This window comes from Bos indicus x Bos taurus, chromosome 2 (genome assembly GCF_003369695.1).
Source record: "Bos indicus x Bos taurus breed Angus x Brahman F1 hybrid chromosome 2, Bos_hybrid_MaternalHap_v2.0, whole genome shotgun sequence".
Lineage (NCBI taxonomy): Eukaryota > Metazoa > Chordata > Mammalia > Artiodactyla > Bovidae > Bos > Bos indicus x Bos taurus.
In genome coordinates, this window is record NC_040077.1 from 119,119,690 (window position 1) to 119,126,782 (window position 7,093).

Sequence of the window (7,093 nt, forward strand, 5' to 3'; positions counted from 1 at the left end):
GCCCACCTTAGTTCCCCTGCTAATGAACCGCGCCAGAAAGTACCCCTGTCTGCTGGTGATTCCCCCGGTGCCCCATCTCAGAAACTGCCTCCTGAGAACTGCTGATACAGACAATCTAGTATGTGAGGTTTACAGTGAGCAGCGCACAAATAATATTTAATCTCAAGAAACCTCATGTGCTAGGTATTTTTCACAGTAGGCAACACCCTGGTGGTCACGGGATAACTGCGGGCTGAGGAGAACTTGGTCAGGCCAACCACAAAGCAGGGCCTTTGACCACTTAAAAGTTCCCTCTTTGTTATTTGGAACTAAAGCACCTCCTTTTTAAAAACGTTGGCTGCTAAGTCAGTGTCAGATGGTCCAGGAGTTAGTCAAAAGAGTCTAAAGGAAGGTTCCCTGGACGGAATAGAAGATTGCCTTTGCGTTGTGCTTTTGCCAGTTATTCAGATGGATCATTGGCAAAACTTAATTGGTGTAAAACAACCCAGAGCACTTTCTTCAGTTTAGAGCTGCCCAGGTAGTAAGTTATATCTGGCATCTGGTACCTGAAACAAAACCAAGGTATCTTCAGCTATGACGATGTTTCCCCAAATGAACTAATGTTCATAATCACCTCTGGGGTTCCTAATTAAGGAGATGTGGGGCTGGGCCCAGGGTTTTGTATTTTAACAAGGGCTGATGGGGATTCTCTGAGCCATCAAATTATTTTGCAATTCTTACTAAAACACTCCTGTGACTAAGTGAATAGGAAGCCCACAGCTACCCACTGGGGCTGTCTGATCAGGGAGGAGACGGGCCCATGCTCTGGTCTGCACCCTGCTTTCTGATATCTGGCGAGCATCCTAAGGAGGTTTTCATTTTGAACTCTGGGATGGAGCCAAGTGGACACGTACTGGGTGACTAGGGACAGAAAAAACAGCATAAGCCAAGGCGTGGTAGAATAAAACCCCAGTGTTTGCAAGCAGTTTGGCACAGAGCAAGCTTTGGACACTCATGGGAAGAGGCTAGGGAGATAAGCAGGGAACATGCTCAAGTGACAAGGATGAGTTATAGAAATATTGGCATGGCTGACTTGTCAGTTCAGATCTCAGCTTGTATCACCTCTTAAGAGGCCTTCCCCCACCCTCCAGTGAAAAGTGCCACGCAGAGGCTTCCTACCACACCACCCTAATGGAGGCAGGTTCTTAACCACTACCTAGCATTTTTTGTCTGTTTACTGCCCATTTGCTCTTTCCCCAGCCTCAAAGAATACAACCTTTGTTCTCTGCTGTATTCCTGGTGCCTTAAGCATTGCTTGATACAAGTAGTGGTGAAAATTTGTTGAATGAATGAAGTATTTAGGTAAAGGGAACACTGGAGAAAGTCTGAGTATATGAGTGTTCAAGTGCTTTGCTTTGGAGTCAGCCTGAGATTAAAAAAAAAAAATAGTAATCGCTGATACTTCTATAATAATTATGAATTTCTAAGCACTATTCCAGTTCTTTATACCTGTAAAAATAAATTACCATTGTTTTACAGAAACTGAGGCAGAGAGATAGATTAACTTGTCCAGGGTCACATAGCTAGGAACTAGAATTTATTTTTTTGAGCATTTATTTGACCACTTTTACGTGGTCAAAGGCCCTGGTTTGTGGCTGGCCTGACAAGTTCTTCTCCTCAGCCCGCAGTTACAATATCCTGTGACCACCAGGGTGGTTCCTACTGTGAACAATTCCTAGTACTAGAGGTTTCTTGAGATTAAATATTGTTTGTGTGCTGCTCACAGTAAACCAAATAAATTTTAATATTTTTACATATTTATTAAATAAATACCTATTAACATAAAATAAATAATATCTATTAATAAATAGAATGCTCAAACTACCGCACAATTGCACTCATCTCACACACTAGTAAAGTAATGCTCAAAATTCTCCAAGCCAGGCTTCAGCAATATGTGAACCATGAACTTCCAGATGTTCAAGCTGGTTTTAGAAAAGGCAGAGGAACCAGAGATCAAAGTGCCAACATCCGCTGGATCATGGAAAAAGCTAGAGAGTTCCAGAAAAACATCTATTTCTGCTTTATTGACTATGCCAAAGCCTTTAACTGTGTGGATCACAATAAACTGTGGGAAATTCTTCAAGAGATGGGCATACCAGACCACCTGACCTGCCTCTTGAGAAACCTATATGCAGGTCAGGAAGCAACAGGTAGAACTGGACATGGAACAACAGACTGGTTCCAAATAGGAAAAGGAGTATGTCAAGGCTGTTTATTGTCACCCTGCTTATTTAACTTCTGTGCAGAGTACATCATGAGAAACGCTGGGCTGGAAGAAGCACAATCTGGAATCAAGATTGCTGGGAGAAATATCAATAACCTCAGATATGCAGATGACACCACCCTTATGGCAGAAAGTGAAGAGGAACTAAAAAGCCTCTTGATGAAAGTGGAGATCAGCCCTGGGATTTCTTTGGAAGAAATGATGCTAAAGCTGAAACTCCAGTACTTTGGCCACCTCATGCGAAGAGTTGACTCATTGGAAAAGACTCTGAAGCTGGGAGGGATTGGGGGCAGGAGGAGAAGGGGACGACAGAGGATGAGATGGCTGGATGGCATCACTGACTTGATGGACGTGAGTCTGAGTGAACTCCGGGAGTTGGTGATGGACAGGGAGGCCTGGCTTGCTGCGATTCATGGGGTCGCTAAGAGTCAGACATGACTGAGCAACTTGACTTTCACTTTTCACTTTCACCCATTGGAGAAGGAAATGGCAGCCTACTCCAGTGTTCTTGCCTGGAGAGTCCCAGGGACGGGGGAGCCTGGTGGGCTGCCGTCTATGGGGTCACACAGAGTCGGACACAACTGAAGTGACTTAGCAGCTTAGCAGCTTCCAAAGAAATCCCAGGGCTAATCTCCTTCAGAATGGACTGGTTGGATCTCCTTGCAGTCCAAGGGACTCTCAAGAGTCTCCTCCAACACCACAGTTCAAAAGCATCAATTCTTCGGCGCTCAGCTTTCTTCACAGTCCAACTCTCACATCCATACATGACCACTGGAAAAACCATAGCCTTGACTAGTCGGACCTTTGTTGGCAAAGTAATGTCTCTGCTTTTCAATATGCTATCTAGGTTGGTCATAACTTTCCTTCCAAGGAGTAAGCATCTTTTAATTTCATGGCTACAGTCACCATCTGCAGTGATTTTGGAGCCCAGAAAAATGAAGTCTGACACTGTTTCCACTGTTTCCGCATCTATTTCCCATGAAGTGGTGGGTCCGGATGCCATGATCTTCGTTTTCTGAATGTTGTGCTTTAAGCCAACTGTTTCACTCTCCTCTTTCACTTTCATCAAGAGGCTTTTTAGTTCCTCTTCACTTTCTGCCATAAGGGTGGTGTCATCTGCATATCTGAGGTTATTGATATTTCTCCCAGCAATCTTGATTCCAGCTTGTGCTTCTTCCAGCCCAGCGTTTCTCATGATGTACTCTGCATAGAAGTTAAATAAGCAGGGTGACAATACACAGCCTTGACGAACTCCTTTTCCTATTTGGAACCAGTCGGTTGTTCCATGTCCAGTTCTAACTGTTGCTTCCTGACCTGCATAAGGTCTTAGTTGCAGCATGCAAATTTTATTTGTGGCAGGGGGATCTAGTACCCTGACCAGGGATCAAACCTGGGCCCTCTGCATTGAGAGCGTGGAGTCAGCCACTGGACCACCAGGGAATCCTGGAACTAGGATTGAAATAGACCCTACTCTGTCATCCCAGTTTCTTTATAAAATGGGGATAATAATAGCACCTGACTTTGGGGTTGTAACAAGTATTAAATGAGATGTATAATAAGCCCTCAATACTAGTTAGTGTTATTATTAACAGACTTGGTGACTTGAATTATGGGCTTCCATGATAGTTCAGTTGGTAAAGAATCCACCTGCAGTGAAGGAGACCCCAGTTCGATTCCTGGGTCAAGAAGATCCACTGGAGAAGGGATTGGCTACCCATTCCAGTATTCTTGTGCTTCCCTTGTGGCTCAGCTGGTAAAGAATCTGCCTGCAATGCGGGAGACCTGGGTTTGATGCCTGGGTTGGGAAGATCCCGTGGAGAAGGGAAAGGCTACCCACTCCAGTATTCCGGCCTGGAGAATTCCGTGGACTGTATAGTCCATGAGGTCGCAAAGAGTCGGACACAACTGAGCGACTTTCACTTCACTTCATGGAGAGGGATAAAGGATCATTTATTGCCATTATCTGTTGAATGTGTGTATGTAAGTGGAGTGACGCCAACAGGGCTGCAGGTTTGGGGCGAAGCTCCTGAATTCAGTGTTGGACATGCTGCGTGCATGAGAAATACCAGTCACTTTAGGCAATTGGCTCTGAGAAGGTGGCCGCCTGGCTGCAGACAGATGACAGAAGGGACCAGCCTAGAATAGCAGACGGAATGAGAGGAGAAGGCTGGGCAGACCCAGGTCCAGTGGTGGGAAAAGGCCCGGAGTCAGAAGCCAAGATAGGAAAGGGGAATTTTGGAAGCCAAGGGAAGAAAGAATTTAAGAAAAAGGGAAGCAAAGAACAGTGTCCAGTGCCTCCAGAAAAGTCAAATAAGGTAAGGCCTGAGAGGGTCTACTGGATTTGGTACTAAAAGATATCAGAGGTTTTGGCAAGTGTGAGGATAGCAGCCACACTGCTGTGGATAGAGAAGTTGTAAGGCCCCTGTGGGAAGTGCCCCTGGGAGAGGGAGTAGTCACAAGTTTCTCCGTGGCTTATAGCCTATAGGAAAGGAGCCAGTAAAGGGGGACTTGGAAGCTCAGGAAAGAACCACGAGAAGACAAGACTGACTGAGGATTGTCAAACCAAGGGGCTTCCCCTTGGTCCAGACCAATTTGACGCTAAAGGTAAGTGTACCTGTGTAACTGATGCAGATGGCTTAATGCCTCTTAAGTGTCCAGACAGTTCCCAGTGCATAAAAGTGCATAAAATGGACATTAATAAGTGTCCATTCAGTGAATGGAGTATGGGCATGAAAATTAGGATAATTCCTGTCTGCTGCTGTCTTCTTTGGGAAGAATCGGAGGCTAGATGGGCAGTTGTGCAGGTGCTTAGTCACTCAGTCGTGTCTGACCTCTTTGGGACCCCATGGACTGTAGCCACCAGGATCCTCTATCCATGGGGGTTCTCCAGGCAAGACTACTGGAGTGGGTTGCCATGCCCTCCAGGGGATCTTCCCAACCCAGGGATCAAACCCAGGTCTCCCACATTGCAGATGGATTCTTTACCTTCTGAGCCACCAGGGAAGCCCATGAGTACTGGAGTGGGTAACCTATCCCTTCTCCAGGGAATCTTCCCAACCCAGGAATCAAACAAGGGTCTCCTGTATTGCAGGCAGATTCTTTACCAGCTAAGCTACCAGGGAACCCCAGATGGGCATTTACAAGGCATCAACTGGCTGGAGAAAAGGAGGGAACACTTTCTTAAATGCCAGAAGATTGATTTAAAAGTAATGGAATGTAAATTGTTGCAGCCACTATGGAAAATAATATGGAGGTTCCTCAAAATATTAAAATAGTATTGCTGAAAGATATCTGCACTCTCATGTTCATTAAAACACTATTGCAATAGCTAGGAGGTGGAGGCTATGGGGAGAAGTTGGTAAAAGGGTACTAACTTTCAGTTATAAGATGAATAAGGTCTGGACTTCCCTGGTGGTACAGTGGATAGGAATCCACCTGCCAGTGTTGGAGACAGTTTGATCCTTAGTTTGGGAAGATTCCACGTGCCGAGGAGCACCTAAGTTCATGCACCACGATGACTGAGCCCACATGCTGCAACTACTGAAGCCCTCACACTTAGAGCCTGTGCAACAACAGAAGCCACTACGATGAGAAGCCAGTGCACCACAATGAAGAGTAGCGCTAGCCTGCTACAACTGGAGAAAGCTCGGATGCAGCCATGAAGACCCACTGCAGCCAAAAAAATAATAATGAATTTTTCGAAAAGATGAATAAGGTCTGAGGACCTCATGTAAAACATGGTGACTATGATTGATAACACTGTATGCTGCAGCTGCTGCTGCTGCGTCGCTTCAGTCGTGTCCAACTCTGTGTGACCCATAGACGGCAACCGACCAGGCTCCCCCGTCCCTGGGATTCTCCAGGCAAGAAGACTGGAGTGGGTTGCCATTTCCTTCTCCAATGCATGAAAGTGAAAAGTGAAAGTGAAGTCGCTCAGTCGTGTCCGACTCTTAGCGACCCCATGGACTGCAGCCTACCAGGCTCCTCCGTCCATGGGATTTTCCAGGCAAGAGTACTGGAATGGGGTGCCATTGCCTTAAATATTTAAGTTGTACTATTTTAGCAAATTTCAGTTATAACACTGTATAGTATAACTGAAATTTGCTAAAATAGTACAACTTAAATATTCTCACACACAAAAAAAGGATAAAAATGTGAGGTGTTGGATGTGTTAATTAACTACTTGGGAAATCCTTTCACAGTATATAGATCTATCAAATCACTACAATGTACACTTTAAATATCTTAAAATATTGTATGTCAATTATACCTCAAAGCTGAAATTTAAGCAAAAAACCAGAGCATCTAAAATTTTAAAAATAAAAGTATATAAACATCAAATGAAGTAAATTGCCTACAGTCATAACAGGGAAGAACAGAATATTGTTTAGAATGAAATGATGTCCCTAGCAAATGCACAAGACTTTGCAGGAGTAGAAATGGTAAGATGTGAACCTCCCTGACATGCAGTGGGTGGGAGAATGAAATGAAATGTTGCTTCTTCACTGTGTGGATTTCTGCCTCCCTATTTTTCATCTATTAAATGAAGGCAGGAATGCCTGTTCCCTTTTGCAAGGGTATGCTCATGTACTAGGAATAAGGCAGAGTTGGTTCAATCCACATCCTCAAGCGACCTGAGTCTGAGAGTCTGGAAGGGAAACAGGTGGCTACCCAAATGCTCAGATGTGTAATTAAAGCTTCTCATTGTTCAGTCACTAAGTCGTGTCTGAATCTTTACCACCCCATGGACTACAGCACAACCAAGTTTCTCTGTCTTCCATCTCCCGGAGTTTGCTCAAATTCATGTTCATTGAGTCAGTGATGCTA